The following is a 22,653-nucleotide window of genomic DNA, read 5'->3' on the forward strand; positions in this document are numbered from 1 at the left end:
TGGTGAAATTTGAAGCTTCTAGCTGTTAAAATGGGGAAGAAATTGCGCAAAGTTTCTTATCTGAACAATCGGTTGTATGGGATATATACTATATATACCACCGGTATCTATGATTTTCTCAGACAACAATATATGCTATACACGTAAGCATTTAGTGAAATTTGAACATATCTAAACAATTTTTAAGATAAATATAAAATAAAAAATAGGTAGGTAATCTGTGTGAGGATGCAAAGCTTCACGTTTTTTGTGGTCTGCATGTAAAAACTATGACTACGAATCACGTATTTCAAAAATATATGACGTAAACGTAACTATTTGATGAAATTTGATGAATTTTGAAGCTTCTAGCCGTAAAAAAGGGGCAAAAATGACAGTTTATATGAAGTATATAATATATATACCACCGATCTCTATGATTTTTTCAGACAACCATATATGCTATATACGTAAGCATATGGTGAAATTTGAAGCGTCTAGCTGTTAAAAAGGGGCAGAAATTGCGCAAAGTTTCTTAACTGAACAATCGGTTGTATGAGATATATACTATATATACCATCGATCTCAATGATTTTTTCAGACAACAATATATGCTATACACATAAGCATTTGGTGAAAGTTGAAGCTTCTAGCTGTTAAAATGGGGAAGAAATTGCGCAAAGTTTCTTATCTGAACAATCGGTTGTATGGGATATATACTATACATACCACCGGTATCTATGATTTTCTCAGACAACAATATATGCTATACACGTAAGCATTCAGTGAAATTTGAACATATCTAAACGATTTTTAAGATAAATATAAAATAAAAAATAGGTAGGTAATCTGTGTGAGGATGCAAAGCTTCACGTTTTTGTGGTCTGCATGTAAAAACTATGACTACGAATCACGTATTTCAAAAATATATGACGTAAACGTAACTATTTGATGAAATTTGATGAATTTTAAAGCTTCTAGCCGTAAAAAAGGGGCAAAAATGAGAGTTTATATGAAGTATATAATATATATACCACCGATCTCTATGATTTTTTCAGACAACAATATATGCTATATACGTAAGCATTTTGTGAAATTTGAAGCTTCTAGCTGTTAAAACGGGGCAGAAATTGCGCAAAGTTTCTTATCTGAACAATCGGTTGTATGAGATATATACTATATATACAACCGATCTCTATGATTTTTCCAGACAACAATATATGCTATATACTTAAGCATTTGGTGAAATTTGAAGCTTCTAGTTGTTAAAATGGGGTAGAAATTGCGAAAAGTTTCTTATCTGAACAATCGGTTGTATGAGATATATACTATATATACAACCGATCTCTATGATTTTTTCAGACAACAATAAATGCTATATACGTAAGCAATCGGTGAAATTTGAAGCTTATAGCTGTTAAAATGGGGTAGAAATTGCGAAAAGTTTCTTATCTGAACAATCGGTTGTATGAGATATATACTATATATACAACCGATCTCTATGATTTTTTCAGACAACAATATATGCTATATACGTAAGCAATCGGTGAAATTTGAAGCTTATAGCTGTTAAAATGGGGTAGAAATTGCGAAAAGTTTCTTATCTGAACAATCGGTTGTATGAGATATATACTATATATACAACCGATCTCTATGATTTTTTCAGACAACAATATATGCTATATACGTAAGTATTCGGTGAAATTTGAAGCTTCTAGCTGTTAAAATGGGGCTAAAATTTGCGAAAATATATATATATATATACTATATATATATACTATATATACCACCGATCTTTATGATTTTTTCAGACAACAATATATGCTATATACCTAAGCATTCGTTGAAATTTGAAGCCTCTAGCTCTTAAAATGGGGCAGTAATTACGAAAAGTTCCTTATCTGAACAATCGGTTGTGGGGGATATATACTATATATACGACCGATCTCATCAATTTTTTCAGGCAACAATATGTGCAATATACGAAAGTATATGGTGAAGTTTGAAGCTTCAATCTGTTAAATTGGGTAAGATATTACAAAAATCCTCTTTTTCTGAAAAATCGGTTGTATGGAGGATATATGCTATAGTGGTCCGATCCGGTCGGTTCCAACAAATGTCTAATCGGACACCCAAATACACCCGCTCACCAAATTTTATCAAGATATCTCAAAAATTGAGGGACTAGTTTGCATACAAACAGACAGACGGACAGACGGACATGGCTAAATCAACTCAGCTCTTCAACCTGATTATTTCGGTATACTTAATGGTGGGTCTATCTATTTTCCTTTAAGGACTTACAATTTTCGGTTTCGTGACGAAATTAATATACCATTTCATTTTCATGAAAGGTATAAAAATAGGTAGGTAATCTGTGTGAGGATGCAAAGCTTCACGTTTTTTGTGGTCCGCATGTAAAAACTATGACTACGAATCACGTATTTCAAAAATATATGACGTAAACGTAACTATTTGATGAAATTTGATGAATTTTAAAGCTTCTAGCCGTAAAAAAGGGGCAAAAATGAGAGTTTATATGAAGTATATAATATATATACCACCGATCTCTATGATTTTTTCAGACAACAATATATGTTATATACGTAAGCATTTTGTGAAATTTGAAGCTTCTAGCTGTTAAAACGGGGCAGAAATTGCGCAAAGTTTCTTATCTGAACAATCGGTTGTATGAGATATATACTATATATACAACCGATCTCTATGATTTTTCCAGACAACAATATATGCTACATACTTAAGCATTTGGTGAAATTTGAAGCTTCTAGTTGTTAAAATGGGGTAGAAATTGCGAAAAGTTTCTTATCTGAACAATCGGTTGTATGAGATATATACTATATATACAACCGATCTCTATGATTTTTTCAGACAACAATATATGCTATATATGTAAGCAATCGGTGAAATTTGAAGCTTATAGCTGTTAAAATGGGGTAGAAATTGCGAAAAGTTTCTTATCTGAACAATCGGTTGTATGAGATATATACTATATATACAACCGATCTCTATGATTTTTTCAGACAACAATATATGCTATATACGTAAGCAATCGGTGAAATTTGAAGCTTATAGCTGTTAAAATGGGGTAGAAATTGCGAAAAGTTTCTTATCTGAACAATCGGTTGTATGAGATATATACTATATATACAACCGATCTCTATGATTTTTTCAGACAACAATATATGCTATATACGTAAGTATTCGGTGAAATTTGAAGCTTCTAGCTGTTAAAATGGGGCTAAAATTTGCGAAAATATATATATATATATATACTATATATATATACTATATATACTACCGATCTTTATGATTTTTTCAGACAACAATATATGCTATATACCTAAGCATTCGTTGAAATTTGAAGCCTCTAGCTCTTAAAATGGGGCAGTAATTACGAAAAGTTCCTTATCTGAACAATCGGTTGTGGGGGATATATACTATATATACGACCGATCTCATCAATTTTTTCAGGCAACAATATGTGCAATATACGAAAGTATATGGTGAAGTTTGAAGCTTCAATCTGTTAAATTGGGTAAGATATTACAAAAATCCTCTTTTTCTGAAAAATCGGTTGTATGGAGGATATATGCTATAGTGGCCGATCCGGTCGGTTCCGACAAATGTCTAATCGGACACCCAAATACACCCGCTCACCAAATTTTATCAAGATATCTCAAAAATTGAGGGACTAGTTTGCATACAAACAGACAGACGGACAGACGGACAGACGGACAGACGGACAGACGGACATGGCTAAATCAACTCAGCTCTTCAACCTGATTATTTCGGTATACTTAATGGTGGGTCTATCTATTTTCCTTTAAGGACTTACAATTTTCGGTTTCGTGACGAAATTAATATACCATTTCATTTTCATGAAAGGTATAAAAAGGTGCTAATGTCCGCCCCTAAATTTAAAGATTATGTTGAGAGGGGTTCGGAAAATTTTTTTTTTTTATTATTTTTTTTTTTTTGATCCTTCGAAAGTTTTTTCGTTGTAACTTGGTTATTTGACGTCCGATTTTTAAAATTGATATGTCATTATTTTGGCCTTGAGACGCTTCACATTTCCGTTTAATGTCCTTTTAAGCTATGAAGTCGTTTTCACATGATTAGGTCATCTAACAAAATTTTTTATTAGGGTTTGCATTGAAAAGTTAATAAAGATATGCCAAATATATTGAATAGCGGAAGTCAAAGTAAATAAGTGAATCAAACCTGTTGTTTCGTATTTATAATAATAACACTATGCGACAAAATCAACTTTTTTTCTGGGTATTGGACAAAACAAACAAAATACTATATCCGTTTTTCGAACTTAGCCTCCAAAAAATAGATATCGGCTTACGAATTTCGAAGTTCGAAATTCTACATTTCGAAATTTTATTTTATTTTTTTGGTTAATGCGTTCAGCAAATTAAACAAGTAAAAATGTAGGCGTGGTCCGCTCTTTTCCATTATTTGAAGGGCTGATATCTTTTTTTTTTTGAGAAATTTAGTATAACAGCTGTATGCGAGGTGAAAAGTCAGACTCTGGAACTTCGAAAGCCGATATCTATTTTTTGGAGGCTAAGTTCGAAAAACGGAGATAGTACTTGTTTGCTTAAGCCTCAATCTCTAAAAAAAAGTGGGTTTTGTCCAATACCCAGAAAAAAATTTGATTTTGTCGCATAGTGTTATAATTCTAAATACGAAACAACAGGTTTGACTCACTTATTTACTTTGACTTCCCCTATTCATGATATTTGGCATATCTTTATTAACTTTTCAATGCAAACCTTGCCATTTTTCCTCCAAAAATATTATGAGTTTCAGTTCTAAGTATAATAAGAATCAGGCAAAATAACAGTTGCAATTAATAGTGAAAGTGCTATACATTTCTTTGTTTATTATTTTAGTAATATGGTTTCAAAGCAATATTTTCTAGAATTTTAAGTGCTTTCGTTTGGTAAGGAAAAAAGGCTACATTAGGGGGATAAAATTTAGTTAGCTGACCTAATCATGTGAAAACGACTTCATAGCTTAAAAGGACATTAAACGGAAATGTGAAGCTTCTCAAGGCTAAAATAATGGCATATCAATTTTAAAAGTCGGACGTCAAGTAATCAAGTTACAACGAAAATACCTTTTCGGCTGTATTTCGAAGGATCAAAAAAAATTTAAAAAAATTTTCCGAAACCCTCTCAAAATAATCTTTAAATTTAGGGGCGAACATTAGCAACTTTTTTTTCAACCTAGTATAATGTACATTGAAAATTGTTAAATTTAAAAGAAAAAAAATTATTTTGAATATTTAAAGAATTGTGATGGTCTCCTTAATGAATAAATTTAGAACTAAAATTGTTCTCAGTGCTACAATATTTTTGAAAATTTTTCTGTTCTCAATTTGTTAGTGTACATTTGAGTATCATACCGAAGTGCCTTGTCTTCATATGGAAGTGCTTTTTCTTTGCACTTTCATATGAAATTCATTCACTTTCATATGAATCGAAGTTATATCTGAGGGCATATGAGAGTGCTATGAAATTTTTTTTTATATGCAAAGCGTGAATTTGTATCTGTTAGGCACAGATAGCACAGGGCAAAACAAAAACAAAAGTGCTGCGAATGTATAGGTGTTGAGCACCTCTGACTATGAGTTTGCTGCTTTGTTGATTTGCTGCTATTCTTTAGATTGAGTTATAGTCAATACGACTCACAGTTTGTTTATTTGTTTATTGAAATTTTTTTTAATTTTGCACTGGATTTCTTTAAAAACTTTTTTTTTCTTTATTTTCTTACTTTTTTTAATTCATCTATTTTTTATACTAGCATTTGTCGTTCAACTTTTTTCCACATGCACTTCACTCATAAAGTCTTTATCGTGTTGAATTCATTTGAAGAGATAAAGAAAGAATTGAAGAATTTTTGTTTAATTTGCCAAAATATGCATACACAAATACGTATTCTAAAATTTCACTTCAACCGACATTTTAACACATAAATTACTAAATATATTCAACAAACAAAGTTTTAACGAGCTTTGAGGATTACACTCAAATCACAATATATGCGCGCACTTTTGTTTTGAGCATCGTTTCGTTTGAATGTTTTACCGCTACTGTCCGTGTTATTGCTCAACATCCTTACTGTGCTCTAACACAAACTTGACGTCTCATACATCTTAACCATCTACAAACACTGTTCATTCATAAATTTTCGAATGGGACATTTTGTTTTTTCATTGCATACAAACAGGCGTATAACAGTTTTTTGAGCAACAGCTGTTTAATGTTCTTTTGCTGGTGTGCTACTCATAGTGGAACGTGTTATTATTTATTTTTGTATGAATTGATACCACCACGTGTTGTATAAAAGTTAACATAGATACACATATGTATACGTGTTTAGTATATTCGAGTATGCCACCCACACCTTTACATATTTTTTGACATGTAAACATATGAACTTGTATTGCTACTGTTGGTAGGTATTTGTGTACTGCGAATTTAGTATGTGCACATATTTAGATTAATTCGCACTTTTGTTAACGCAGCCTTTCAGTTATTGTATGTTAGCTCACATACATACATAAAAAAATTGACATATGAATGAATCTCTAGCGCTGTCGCCCTTCTGCCTTTATGGCCGTGATTTGCAGGCTCGTTAGCCAGCGATGCGTGAAATGTAAACATTTTTTTTCTGTGTCATTTAAGCCTCAACATTTATTTAGTAGATATCTACATATTAAGGTGGGTAAATTTGTATGGAGCAATATTTCCGACACCGTCCGAAGCAAGTACGAACTATACATAAAATCGTGAGAAGTCAAATACGAAAGTCCAAGATTGGGTGAAACACGGATGTTGATGGAATTAGACTTTCTATAGCTGCTGGAGGTATGGGAATAGGAATATCTCTTTTTATTTGTGAAGTAGACATTTTTGAATAAGACTTTCTACGTAAGATTGAAGTGGCCGGTCAATAAAGACCTCACATAGACTGAATGTGTCCATAGTTTTACCAGAATTTGTTTGACGACCAAAGATAAAAACCTCAACCAGGTTGCAGGACTTATGTTATAGATAATTCCTACCTCTTGGCAAGTACCAGAAGTTTTCTACAACCTAACTTAATTGCTGCCTTGAGATTTGGCACCTCTGCCCCCTCTAAGAGCTGGTGACTTAAACTGGCAAACGCAGCGCACGAACACAGAACGTGCTCAACCGTTTTCTCTTGCAGCTCACACTTCCTACATCTGCTGTTACTGCTGAGGCCTAACTCATAAGCATGTGACGTCAGAAGGCAGTATCCAGTTAGTTACCCATCGAGTGCGTAAACTTTTCTCTCTTCAGAGATATGAGATACTTTTAGAGTCTAATATCGCAGGATTTGCAACCCATCAGCTTTTTGTATACTTTTTATGCCTGTATGACCGGTAACCTAGTACAGAGGTATGGGCCGGCCTGAGCGAAGTTTTTCCAATCATTCTTTGCATTCCTGGACAGCTCCGACCGTATTTCAATTACTTGCGGCTTGTGGTCAAATAAAGAAATCCAAATACATACAATTAAAACGGGACTTTTCTATGGTTGTGTGTATGTATGGCGAAATCGTAATGAGTATAAATTTTCTGGACAACAAAGAAATTGTAGCGTGGGAAAACTGACAGCATAACGTTGTTGTGGTGCTAAAAGCTGAGAGACTCGGGTCAAAAAAATTCAAGGGTTGAATAGAAAAATAAAATAAAAAATTGAATGAAAATTCTACACTAAATGTTAAATTTAAAGATTATTTCCAGCGATACTATAAAACAGTAACATCAAAAAGATGTTTTGAGTGAAAAGAGAACTTAACAGGTTTCACCGCGCTGGAATAAAGTGAAGTTTTGTAGTTACAGCAGTGAACAGAAAAATAGAAGTGGCAAACATTTCCGCAAAAAAGATTTTTTTTTTTAATTATTATTGGCCTTTAATCTTTAAATTAATTAAACGATTTTATGAGCTCGAGGCCTTAACCAAATAAAACACAGTATACAGTCCGTATAACATTCTCAATTGTTCGTGATGATGACTTCAGACTAAAGTAGAAATATCAAATATATACACCGTGTTTTATTTGTCCGGCGGACACTGCTTGATGAAGTACTGTGTGATATTATTGCCTTAATCGCCGCCTGACTTTCAATCTAATATATATTATAAATATATGTATATTTACGAAACTGCAGCTTAAGCACGCTACCTACAGAATTTCCGTGGCTTTCTTCACGACTATAATTTACGACTGAAATACGCAGCTATCATCTGGCAGCCTGTAGAATCTACCTTTTCAGTAAACATCAAACCATACCCTTTTTGTTTATTTGGAAATATTTGTATAGTATTTTCTGCCATTTCTGCACCCTGGCGTCAACCCTTCGGCTCAATTGTGGACCTGAGATCTCTTTTAAAGCTTAATCACGCGACCATATATTTCATTTGCTAAATAACAGATTGCGCTATACTGCTGTGGCCAAACTTCCTGCTCTCAAGCTTCCCCGCGGCCTTAAACCTTGTAAGAGTAGCTTACGCCATATTTTTGACCATTAGGTCAACTAAGGCACGTTGAGTCAATTCAAGTATTTCCCTCTTGGATGACACGAACGTAATATTCTGCAGCTACGTCCCACATTCATATATAACTTTACAAATCAGACCTTTCTGTGAAACTTTGCTATTTGAATGGCTTTCTCCGAATCAGTATTATCCTCTCCAGACTGCAAGAAGTAGAACTAGGTATTCAGCAACGTTTTCAGGTCCATTTTTAAAGACGTTTTCTCGAAAGTTTTTTGGTTACCATTTTGGTTTTATAAAGCTTACGTCCCATGGAAATAGTTTTGGATGTCTGTTTTCACTTGGTTTTGAGAATTTTTTTCTTTTGTAGGTTTTCCAACAATTTTCTGCTTGATTCATGTGATTTGCGCAAGTGTGGTTTTGGCTATTTGGGCAACATCTCTTGTTGACATGGATCGGGTTTTCTCCATTAGGGCTGAAATATTATTCTCCAAATGGACGTCTGTTGATCCCTTTAAGCGGCCACTTCTTGCCTTGTCCTTGACGAAGCCTTCCTTGAATTGCCAAGGAAGGGAATGAAAAACCGTTTTGGGACGGGACTTTTCGTAACTAACATTGAGATTATTCGTCCAAATGTACAACATTTTTTTACGTAGCTCTGCCTTCTTACTCATATTCGTCGTTGTTGTAGGTAAAATATTTTTAAGAAGTAAATATGCCTAAGTTCGGGTGTAACCGAATATTATATACTCAGCGTGAGCTTCAATTGCACATTTCATTTCCGATAAATTACTTTTCTACATAACACGTGGAACCACCCGTTTAAAAAGACAAATATCTCTCCATTTCCTCTTACAATAAACCTTGATAAGTGAAATAATATTGATTTTTAAACATTTTTTCTTAATTTTTATCAAGAGTCTCAATATCAGTCCACATGTCAAATTTCAACACTCTAGTTGTATTATTTATTAAAGTACCTGGGTGACCGAGCTTTGCTCGGCAACGTTTCACTGTGCTGGCAACGTTTCTTTTTTTTTTTCGAATAGGTGATACATTATCTCTGTGCCAAATTTCATTTAAATCGGTTGAGCTGTTCCCGAGATCGTTCGGCTATACAAACAAACAAGAATTGCTCGTTTAAAGTTATAAGATAATCAGGTTGTTTGTGTTTCCCAAAATTTTGAATATATGTATAAAAAGTAGACATGGTTATCATCCGATCGCTCATTTTTAATACCAATCTATTCTGGGTCCAGATAAGCTCGTGTACCAAATTTGGTGAAAATATCTCAATATTTACTCAAGTTATAGTGTTAACGGACAGACGGATGGACGGAGGGACGGACATGGCTCAATCAAATTTTTTTTCGACATTGATGATTTTGATATATGGAAGTCTATATCTATCTCGATTCTTTTATACCTGTACAACCAACCGTTATCCAATCAAAGTTAATATACTCTGTGTGCAAAGCACGCTGAGTATAAAAATGTACTGAAATACCAATTAAGAAATAATTCGTTTTAAGTCTATTGTGCCATTACTAAAAAATTTATTGGGAATTCTAATTTTGCAGAACATTCTGTACCGGTTCGTAAACCCATATACTCAATATGAGAAATATATCCCAACGTCTTTATAATGTTAATAATTAAAATATTAATAACTTTGCACGTTATACATCAGAGGAGACTAAGAACGGGATTCTCCTCTAATTCGTGGCGTGTTACTTTCTCAGTTTTTTTTACAAATTCCCGAACCTACATGTTTTAAGGCGACTATTAAGGCTAATACTATTTTCACACAGACGGCTTATTGAATAATAAAGGCAGTTTTCTACATTAAGACGCTAATTGAGCTCAATCTTCCCTACAAAATTCGAATCTATAATTATTTCATTAGTAGCTAATCGAATGCCTGATGAAGTCAAAAGCACAATGCAACTCTGTTGGCCGTGTTCCGCTTCTTAGTTTTTGGTGTGTTCAGTGCTTTAAAATGTCATTTGTCAAAGTAAATGTCATTGTCTGCATGGCGCAACGATACAAGGTGGCCGCATCGAACAGCTGGTTATAACCTTTTTTATTTGATTTGATACATCAACTACCGGCGCAGTACGATTTTGACATTTGTCCATCGAATTTACAAGTACATGGAATTTTTTTGTTTGTAGGTATGTCACCATGCTGCCACCTTGTATCGTTCCGCCATGATTGTCTGTCATATAGCATTGTCATTTTATTCGCTTGACATTTCATCCTTCATACTAATCGAGCAGTTACTTTGTGTGAAAGCAAAAAATTTACGATTTCATTAGAAGGTGAAATGAGATCATTAAGTTTCTGTGTGAGAACAGTATAAGGCTGATGCATTTTTTCGAGAAGCTTTTCATGTCGGAAATACACATTCGAGGGCTTGCCAAACCACCGCCACACAGTGGACCGAAATTGAAAAATTGGGTCTTAGGACTTTAAGTGTACATTCTCGTATTCTGTGACCTTTTTCCATAATTTATTGTTATAATAAATTTTTTCGTAAAACCTAATTTAAACAAGTTATGACACTTTTAGTAACCGGGTTTCATATCGACATACCCTAACGAGCATATGTGTACATTTAGGTATTTTTTCCAATTTCCAGAAATTTTCGCTTTACTAAAATAATTTTTACTATTTCTCAATAAAAACACGTATCAAGGTCTAACCCAGAAGCTTTCAATTTTGTTTTAAAAATGTGTGCAAAATTCGCGAAAACTCGACGAGTCTTAGAGGTTAAACCGAGTTAATAATTGGACAGGAAATCAAAGTGACGTTTAGATTTACTTGCTATAAAAAAGGTTACAAAGAGTTGATAGTAGGCCATTAAACAAAACTTGAGAAAATTGCTGAAGAAAACAAATATACTATCACCCAAGAAATGAGTGTGATTCAATTCGAAATCGACAATTTAACGGAAACAAAATGTGAAAAAGTTAAAGTCAGTCACTCATTAGTACTAACCATGATTGATGGAAAAGTTTCATCAATTTTGAGTGATACATCCACGTAACGTTGTGACATATGTAAGGCTACCCAAAAGAGATGAATTACCTCACTTTAATTTTTAACATAGACGTTGATACTGACATTTACAAATATGGGATGTCAACGCTGCATGCGAGAATTCGGTGTATGGAGTATATTCTTCATTCATCTTACCAATTAGAATTTAAATCGTGGATAGCGAAAGGAGATAATAAATCTAAATTTGGTGAAAAGCGGAGAGCAGTACAGGATTCATTCAGAAATCAGACTGGTTTATTGTTAGACGTGGTAAAGCAAGGGCACGGTACAACGAATGATGGAAATACCGCTAGACTATATTTCGCTGACATTAAAACTACCGCCTCTATAACTGGTGTTAGTGAAAATCTCACTCAAAGATTCCCTACAGTATTAGGGGCACTTTCATGTGGGTGTCCCATAGATGTACAAAAGTTCGACATGTACGCCAGAGAAACCATTCGAGTTTACGTCGAACTATATGAATGGTATTACATGCCTTCAAGTGTGCATAAAATTTTAGTACACGGAGCAATAGAGCATTTTGGTTCCATTCCTATTGGAAAGTTGTCCGAAGAAGCCGCTGAATCAAGAAACAAGGATTTTAGAGCATATCGGTGGGACCATGCAAGAAAAATTAGCCGCAAAGCCACAAATGAGAACATTTTAAATAATTTGTTAGTTACTTCTGACCCATTTATTTCATCGAGGAGATCGGAGTTACCTAGTAAGCATGAGGAAATATCCGAAGAAGTGAAATCTCTACTACTGCTACCGCAAAACCTCAGCTATGATACAGAAAACTAAATATTTTAGTTTCTCGGTTTTAATTTGGTACGAATATACATGCTAATATGAAACGCAACATTTACGTAAAATAATAAAAATTGTTTTTTTTAGTTGTTTTTTTTTCTGGTCATATACCTATGTATATGTATATTTGGAGATTTCATGGACTATTGACCGATCGAATAATTTTTGCTTTTAATTACTCTTTTGGTACTAACGAACAAGTTGGAATAGTAAGCATCGTATAAACAAACTAAAAATTAACGAACAAGCTGGAATGCTAAATTTTTGATTTGAACTTTTTTGGATTGTTAAATGTAAATTGAATATAAAAATTTAATGTATAATATGAATTATCAAATATTTTTGTTTTTAAATATTACCCAGAATTAAAAAGTGATTCGCAATACTAAAATAAAAACCAAAAAAAAAAAAAACAAAACAAGTAAGGAAAGCTAAGTTCGGGTGTAACCGAACATTACATACTCAGCTGAGAGACAAAATAAGGGAAAATCACAAAGTAGGAAAATGAACCTATGGTAAACCTGGAATGTGTTCGTGTGACATGGGTATCAAATGGAAGGCAAAAGAGAGTATTTTAAAAGGGAGTGGGCCATAGTTCTATAGGTGGACGCCATTTCGGGATATTTCCATAAAGATGGCATATCATTACTGGAGTTGAATGTTGACATAATTTACTTATATACTGTAAAAATATTAAACTTTTTGTTAAAATTTGACTTTGAAAAAAACGTGGGCGTGTTTGTCATCCGATTTCGCTAATTTTTATTTAGTACAAATATAGTAATAGGAGGAACGTGCCTGCCAAATTTCATCATGATATCTTCAACGACTGCGAAATTACAGCTTGCAAAACTTTTAAACTACCTTCTTTTGAAAGTGGGCGGTGCCACGCCCATTGTCCAAAATTTTAATAATTTTCTATTTTGCGTTATAAGGTTAACGGAACTACCTAGTTTCATAGCTATATCCGTTTCTGGTAATGAATTATCGCACTTTTTCGGTTTTTCGAAATTTTCGATATCGAAAAAGTGGGCGTGGTTGTAGTCCGATTTCGTTTATTTTAAATAGCAATCTGAGATGAGTGCCCAGGAATCTACATACCAAATTTCATCAAGATACCTCAAAATTTACTCAAGTTATCGTGTTTACGGACGGACGGACGGACATGGCTAAATGAATTTCTTTTTTTGCCCAGATCATTTTGATATATAGAAGTATATATCTATCTCGATTAGTTTATGCCGTAACGGATTACCGTTGTGCGAACAAAGTTAATATACTCTGTGAGCTCTGCTCAGCTGAGTATAAAAAAAAACACACAAAAGAAAAAAAGAAAAACAAAAAACAAAAAAAAATATTTTTGGTTTAAAATTCTACCCAAAATTAAAAAGTGATTCGCAATACTAAAATTTTCATTTCATTTCATTTCAAAAAAAAAAAAAAAATAAAAGCGCGAACCTTTTCGAACCATGAAACCGAGTAGGTACATTGCATAGTATATAACCCTAACTATATAAATAAATTAATCAAGTTTTGAGGAAATGTGAGGAAACTGAGTTAACGGTAAAAATGTGATTCTTCCCATACATTCATTTTTTTAATTTGCTATAACTTGTTTGTTTAAGACTTTATGAAAAAATACTCATATATAAAAACGTCATGCGATTAGATTTAAAATCGACCCCATCAAAGTTTTTGTGTTATTAACTAATATTTTTTTCATTTCCCTAAGTCCACTGAAAGCCAAATCCAGACCACTGTGCGCCGTGAGCCAACTGAGGAGAGCTGCTAAAATCGCACCGGCCAGGAACAATAGTGTAACGAATGTTAGCAGCACTGAGCGATGCTATCGTCTCTAAGCCGATGCTAAGCAGTGATGTGAATTCACATCATTAGATCAATCATTATGTATCTACATAAACGAAACAATAATTGCGTCTACACATATGTACCATGTACGTATACGAGCAGCGGAGAGTCAATGCACAAACACATGTATATATCTGAGATACTCCTGTAAGTATGCAATGAGAAAAACTATAAAATTGTGCAATTGTAGTTACAGCTGAGAAGTTTGAGAGCTGCTGGACTAGTAGATTCTGGAAGCGCCTAGAAGATGCGAAGGTTGAAACCAAAGAGTATAAAAGGCGGCAATTGTAGAGGCGCTGGAATTCAGTTAGATTTGAGTTGTCAAGCAGTTTCGACTAAGACGCTATCTAGCGAGCAAGAGCAGTATTATTTTGAATAGTAGAGCTTCATTTGAGCTATCAATCAGTTTGGTTATTAAGCAAGCTATTCGTTGCACAGTTTGAGTATTATTGTGAAGTACTTTAATAAAGGCCATTTTGCATTATTACAAATTGGAGTTATTTATTCAACAGTTTAGTGATTCGAACTTAGCAGAGGATTGCAAATAAGAGGATTTGCAAGTAAATTCGATACAATTGGTGTCAGAAGAGGAATTGTTGAATAAATTCCAGACAACAAGGACATGGCAAAGTTCAGTGAATTGAAGATCCTGCAACTAAAGAAGGAGTTGGAGAGCCGTGGATGGACTCCAAGCGGCGTTAAACTCGAACTTCAGGCACGGCTACCAGAGGCAATGGAAGCAGAAGGAATTGATGTGGACGAGTATGTCTTTTATCCTGATGGGGACGAGACAACAACAAAAATTAAAGAAAAAAACGAAACACCTCAGACAATGGCGAACACAGACTTGAACACAATATTAGCTGCAATATCTGCACAAACGTCGACAGTAACATCCAAGATGGAGGCACAGGAGGCACGCATTCCAGAAATGTCGTCACAAATGTCATCTCAACTGGCATCGCAAGAGACACGCATAACATCCAAGATGGAAAAACAACTAGAATCACATGAGAACCGTATAACAGCGAAGATTGAATCACAGGAGACATCGCAATTGGAAGAACAGAAGACATATTTGGCATCTCAACTGGAAGCGCAAGAGGCACGTATATCTGAAATGTCGGCACAAATTTCGGAACAGGTATTATCGCAGCTCTTTGTGAAACTGGAAGAGCAGGATGCAAAAATTTACAACTCGAGGACAAAATTGATGCCGAGATAGAAGCGTTAAAAGGTCGTATGGAGCAGTTACGACTAAACCGCCCAGCTGTGCCAGCGAGCAATCCGAAGGTAAAAACACCATCTTTTGACGGCTCTGTTCCTTTCCAGGTGTTTAAGATTCAGTTTGAGAAGACCGCAGCAGTGAACAACTGGAGTGCTGAAGATAAAGTTGCTGCACTATTCGTGGCATTGAAAGGATCTGCTGCTGAAATCCTACAGACTATTCCCGAGTGAGAGCGGAACAACTACGAAACATTGATGAGCGCTCTAGAGAGGCGATACGGAAGCGAACACAGGAAGCAGATACACCAAATAGAGTTGCAAAACCGCTACCAAAAAGCTAATGAGACTTTGCAGGAGTTTGCGTCAGATGACGAAAGGCTTACACATTTGGCGAATGCCGACGCACCCGTGGAATACACCGAAAAGATAAAAATTCAGAGCTTTATAAATGGCATACGGGACGTCAAAACGAAGCGAGCCACATACGCAAACCCAAAGCCAACATTCGCAGAAACGGTATCCCATGCACTGACTCAAGAAACAGCGCCACTTTTGAGTAAGCCAGTTTACAAAGCACGCCGTGTGGAGGTAGAAAGGCCAGAGTGGGTAGACGCAATATTGGAGGCGCTGAAAGGATCGCAAAAGCGGGGTGAAAAAGTTATCAAATGTTTCAAATTCGGGAAGTCCGGTCACATTGCCCGTCATTGCGATCTTGATCCTAGTAGTTCCAACATTGTGGGTGGCCGTAAACGCAAAGCTGGAGGAGATAAGCAAGAGCGTGCCAGATGTAAAAATCGAGAGCTACCTGCAGCTATTGAATGTCCTGTGATATCTGTGTTGCAAATTGGTAGAAATTCGAGCATTCTTACCGTCAGAGGGAATGTGGATGGCAAAGAACATGTACTGACTGTAGATACGGGCGCATCTCATTCCTTGATTCGATCTGATTTGGTCTACAGGAGACTAAATTCATTACCTGGAGCAAGGTTGCGTACGGTCACAGGCGAGTATAACCAAGTCCAGGGAGAAGTGATATGTGAAGTCCTAATTGGGAAGGTCATGGTTTTACACAAATTCGTTGTGGCGGAGATCGTTGATGAAATCATATTGGGAGTGGACTTCTTGGTTGACCATGACATCAGGATCGATATGCGGAGAAAAATCATGCGCTATAAGAACCAGGACATGTCACTTAACTTTAGTTTGGAAAAAGGGTTCAGCAGTAATCGGGTGCTGGTGGAGAAGACTCGACAAACGCCACGAAATTCAAAGGTAAAAGTTGATGGAACAAATGGGCAAAACAAATCAAAACCGAAGGTACCTGTGAGAGAAACACTGGCATTGAAAAGCCCTAACGGACGTACTAAAACGAAGGAAAGTATTTCGCAGAAAGAAAGCAAGGGTGGTTTCAAGCCAAGGCACACTACTGTTGAGAAGCGTCGGAACGATACTGATTATGCAAAGCAAATCCGTCCAGCACAAGCTCTATGAAGTACTTCATTGGCCAAATAACAGAGTGTGAAGGAACGGCCCAGGGTAGTGAGTAGTAAGATGAAACACTGGCATGACAAGAACTTTAATTCGGAAGGTTTCTTGGCGGGAGATTTGGTACTGTTAAACAACCCTCACCTGCGGAAAGGTGTTCCAGCCAAATTTCGGTGCAGTTGGGAAGGCCCGCACAAGGTTGTGAAGAAGATCAGTGATACCATCTACCGCATACAAAGCATTGAGATTGATTTTTAGATCGGGAGATTTTTCTGATCGGGACGGGCAGTGTAACGAATGTTAGCAGCACTGAGCGATGCTATCGTCTCTAAGCCGATGCTAAGCAGTGACGCGAATTCATATCCATAGATCAATCATTATGCATCTACATAAACGAAACAATAATTGCGTCTACGCATATGTACCATGTACGTATACGAGCAGCGGAGAGTCAATGCACAAGCACATGCATATATCTGAGATACTCCTATAAGTATGCAATGAGAAAAACTATAAAATTGTGCAATTGTAGTTACATATGAGAAGTTTGAGAGCTGCTGAACTAGTAGATTCTGGAAGCGCCTAGAAGATGCGAAGGTTGAAATCAAAGAGTATAAAAGGCGGCAATTGTAGAGGCGCTGTAATTCAGTTTGATTTGAGTTGTCAAGCAGTTTCGACTAAAACGCTATCTAGCGAGCAAGAGCAGTATTATTTTGAATAGTAGAGTTTCATTTGAGCTATCAATCAGTTTGGTTATTAAGCAAGCTATTCGTTGCACAGTTTGAGTATTATTGTGAAGTACTTTAATAAAGGCGATTTTGCATTATTACAAATTGGAGTTATTTATTCAACAGTTTAGTGATTCGAACTTAGCAGAGGATTGCATTTAAGAGGATTTGCAAGTAAATTCGTTACAATAGTTTTTACTATCAAGTATCTTTCAAAATTGTATACATTCTAAGTTGACTCAGATTTTTGGAAGCTTTTTCATAGAACTAAGTATATGTACTTACAGAATCCGAATTTTCTAGCAACGATGCAGTCAAAACCGCTTTAACCCACCCTAACACACGCACACACTTTTGACCTCTACGTGTGTCAAGATTTTTTTAGGGATTATTATGGTTTAGCAATTAAATATGCTCCGACCGTATTTCAATTACTTGCGGCTTGTGGTCAAACAAAGAAATCCAAATACATACAATTAAAACGGGACTTTTCTATGGTTGTGTGTATGTATGGCGAAATCGTAATGAGTATAAATTTTCTGGACAACAAAAGAAATTGGAGCGTGGGAAAACTGGCAGCATAACATTGTTGCGGTGCTAAAAGCTGAGAGACTCGGGTAAATAAAATTCAAGGGTTGAATAGAAAAAAAAATAAATAAATTGAATGAAAATAACACTAAATGTTAAATTTAAATATTTTTTCCAGCGAGACCATACAACAGTAACATCAAAAAGATGTTTTGAGTGAAAAAAGAACTTAACAGGTTTCACCGCGCTGGAATAATGTGAAGTTTTGTAGTTACAGCAGTGAACAGAAAAATAGATGTGGCAAAAATTTCGGCAATAAAGATCTTTTTTTTTTTTAATTATTATTGGCCTTTAAGAAAGTAGAGAAGAGAAGAACAAGACGGTCGTTTTGATACGTGCTCCGTGTTTTTATTAAACAAAAAAATAGTAAACAACATACAAAAGCGCTAAAAAAAACGTACAACATCTAACAACAGGTGCGGGAAGCTGTATTCAAGTGGACAAATCTAAAAACATAGTTTGGGAGAGTGGAGTATTTACATAGGTGGTTAGTAATTTGCAAAAGCTATCTGCTGTGCTGCCATTACCGCAGTCGGCGCGCTGCAAACATCGCCAAGCACACTTTCACACAAACGCCTGCTGATACGCTGAGTACGGGTGAGAACATCAACAACCTGTCAAGCCGCTTTGTTGCTATACTGTCGCTACTAATTGTGCTCTTTATTTTGTGTTTTTGACTTTTCTTTGCTATCATTAACTTAGCGCGAAAAATTAGCGCCTGATAAGCATTGAATTTGTTTACAAAGGTGAATGATAGAAAGGGCAAGTGGAAGACATAAAAGAGTGAACAGTGTCAGCCTAAAACAGGGCTGCCATCACGTTAGAAAAATATATATTTATACATATTTTTTAGGTTATTTTTTCAAACCAGTCTTGCGAATATTTAAAGTTGTGTATCACAAAGTTGCCATGTAAAGTTGCATATCTTTTACATTTTCTTATAAAGATATACATTTACAATGCCAGCAGAGTGCAAAGAATGTACTGCGAAACTGCTTCAGGTAGATGACATAGTAGCATGCTCTGGTGGGTGTGGCTATAGTTTCTGCTTGAAATGCAGTAATATTAAAAGAAATGAAAAAAAGATAATAGAAGATAATATGAACATAAAATGGTTCTGTAATGTATGTGCATTATCGGATACCAATAATAAATTTGTGGAAATCAAATATTTGATTAATAAATGTGAAGAAACAAAAATGAAAGCCGTTGATATTAAACAGATAGTCGAGCAGATATTTTGTAATAAATTCTCCCAGATTAAAAGTAGCATTATTACGGACTTCAACTCCCTTTTAGAGCATAACATAGAAGTAAAATTGATTGCAATGAAGAATGAGATAGTAAAAGATTTATCTAATGAATTAAAAAAGAGCAATGAATTGCTTAACGATTTACGCGTGGCAAATGATCAGCCAGAAAAACCATCTTATGCTCAGATCGCTTCTGTAAATGAGAATAAAATTGTCATTAAACCGAAAAAGAAGGGCAAAAAAGCTAAGGAAACCAAGGAAGCTCTAAAAAAAGTTGTCGAACCTACCGAAGGCCTTGTTAAAAATGTTAAAGAAGTAAATAGTGGTGCGATTATTGTAGAATGTAAAAATAAAGACGCCTGTGAAAAAGTCCAGCTAAAGGTAAGAGAAGGTATTGGAAACGATTACGAAGCAGAGAAAACAAAAAATAAGGATGAAATAAAAAAGAAAATAAAAATTGTTGGTTTAACTGAAAAAGTTAGCAATGAGCGTTTGGTAGAATGCTTAACTAAGCAAAATGACTCATGTAACGGAAAGGATTTTAAAGTGTTAAAACTGTATGAAAATACCAATCGTAGAGAAGTAAGCTATATTGCGTTAGTGGAAACAGATGCAGTAACATACGATAATGTGTTGCAACAAAAGAAACTATATATAGAGTGGGATACTTGCGTCGCTTACGAGCATATAAGTGTTCTGAGGTGTTTTAAAAATATTCGCAGCCAAGAAATAAGGCACGAGTTTAGCAACGAATACCAGAGGAGCTAAGTTGTATATATTTAAATATTAGTAGTATCGTCGCCAATAAAGCTGAACTAGAGCGTCTGATAGATGTACATAAACCACATTTAATATTTTGTTCGGAGACTTGTTCGACTGAAGAAATAACGAATCAAGAGCTACAGATACAAACATATAAACTTGTACGGTGCGATTCCCACAGCAGGCACACAGGCGGTGTGCTAATATATATAAATGAAACAATTGAATACTCAATAAGTTACAACAGAACATTAAACAAGAACATCTGGTGTATTATACTAAAAGTTAAAAATATTTTCCCCCAATATCAAATAGCTCTGATATATCACTCACCGAGCTCAAGTGATGCAGAATTTATAACGTACTTATACGACATTTTAAATAATAACTGCGTAACACAGGATAATATTATCTTCGTGGGCGATTTCAATATAAACCTTTACAAGAGCACTACTTATAGTAAACAGTTAGTTGACTTATTTCGATCCTTTGCTATGGAGCAGAAAATAGATTTTTATACACGAAAGGGCGATAAGACAGATACATTGATCGACTTGTTATTTACAGATAGTAGCTCTATATCATGTTTAAAATTAGAAGAGTTTCAGATTTCAGATCATGAAACGATTAAATTCAAAATCAAATTACATAAGTTATTTCAGATGAGAACGAAGAGAACAATAATTTCCTGGGAAAATTATACAAGCGACAGCCTTGTTGATGAATTACGCCAGCTTAACTACACTGACTTTGAAAATCTGAGCATCGAAAATAAGGCAACATTCCTATATAATACGCTATCAAGCGCAGTGACCACCCTGACATACTCTAAAGAAGTCAGTGTCAAACTTATGAACAAGTGGTATGATTTTGAGCTGGCTAACTTAAATAAACGTAAGCTAAATCTTTACAAGATCAGCCTATCCACTGGAGAATGGAGTGAATATTATAGTGCGAAACGCCAATATAAACGGCTAATTAAGATAAAAAAAGCCAAGTACATGGAAAACAAAATCAACCATAGTGCTGGTGATAGTAAGGTCATGTGGAAAAACTTGAAAAATTCCATAAGCATGGCTAAAGAAAATAATGGTATTAAAAAAATTAAAATAAACGACCAACTCTACACAGAGGAAAATGAAATAGCGAAGTCTTTGAATGACTATTTCATTGATAGTATATTGGAGATTAGCATGAATATTCCTACTTCTTTTAGTAATGAAGGTACTATAGATGAGCAAAATGGCCCTAATGTTTTTAAGTTTCAGAAAGTATCCACTTCAGAGATAGTTGATATAGTAAGTAAGTTTAAAAATAAAATTAGAGGGAAGAAACTTGTGTCGGAAGGAGTCGTTAAATACTCCATAACGTATACAGGTTTCTTCTATTCTCAACTTGTTAATGAGAGCTTAGATAAAGGTCTCGTTCCTAGTTTATGGAAATCTTCTATAGTTGTGCCATTAGAAAAAGTTAAAAATACCATCAAAGCTGAGGAGATAAGACCTATTAACACGTTACAATGTGATGAAAAAATTTTGGAAACAGTGGTAAAAAATCAGCTGGTAAAATATTTAGAAGATAATGTAATTATTATACCTCAACAATCTGGTTTTCCAAAGAAACATTCATGTGAAAGTGCTTCGAATTTGGTTGTAGCTAACTGGAAAGAAGACTTAAGCAGGAAAAAACACATATTAGCTGTGTTTTTGGATTTAAAGCGTGCATTCGAGACGATCGACCAAAACTTAATGCTGAAAAAGCTTTCTTGCATTGGCGTTTCTGGTATAGAACTAAAATGGTTTCAAGACTTCCTAATTAACAGATACCAAAGAACAGTGATTGGAACGTCCGTATCGGATAAAAGGGAGGTACCTGTTGGTCTACCTCAAGGGTCTGTGCTGGCACCCATACTGTTCAATATATATATTAATGATATAACTAGCTCCATTAAGCACTGTGAAATAAAATTGTTTGCTGATGATACATTGCTGATGATAAGTGGGAACAATATTACTGAAATATATGCTAAGCTGCAAGAAGATCTTAACAGCGTATATGGTTGGTTATGCGTAAACAGACTAAAAGTGAATGTCAATAAAACGAAATTTGTGGTTATATCTAGACGCAATTTTCAAAACAGTGAGCTACAAAACTTAAATATAAATAACGAACTAATTGAAAAAGTCAGCACCTTAAAATACTTGGGAATAAAAATAGATGATAAGCTGAATTTCAACGAGCACGTGGATTATACGGTAGGAAAAATAGCGAAAAAGTTATATTTTACACAACGAACCTGCAAATATTTAAATAGAAGGTATAAAATCATCGTCTACAGATCTATAATCG

The 22,653-nt window shown here is 34.9% G+C and overlaps 1 protein-coding gene across 2 annotated transcripts in view; it reads right to left on the reverse strand.

Annotated features, from left to right (window-relative positions):
• The window catches only part of CapaR (Capability receptor), a 526,950-nt gene that overhangs the window by 290,534 nt on the left and 213,763 nt on the right, over positions 1 to 22,653 (reverse strand). Inside the window, exon 1 of one of the 2 annotated variants that reach the window (XM_067787360.1) lies at positions 5,630 to 6,080. The exons of the other annotated variant lie outside the window; for it this stretch is intronic. The gene's annotated coding sequence lies outside the window, so the exon portion shown is untranslated. Of the gene's footprint in view, positions 1 to 5,629; positions 6,081 to 22,653 lie in introns of those variants that run through there. 2 annotated transcript variants of the gene reach the window in all.

This window comes from Eurosta solidaginis, chromosome 5, assembly GCF_040869045.1.
Source record: "Eurosta solidaginis isolate ZX-2024a chromosome 5, ASM4086904v1, whole genome shotgun sequence".
NCBI lineage: Eukaryota > Metazoa > Arthropoda > Insecta > Diptera > Tephritidae > Eurosta > Eurosta solidaginis.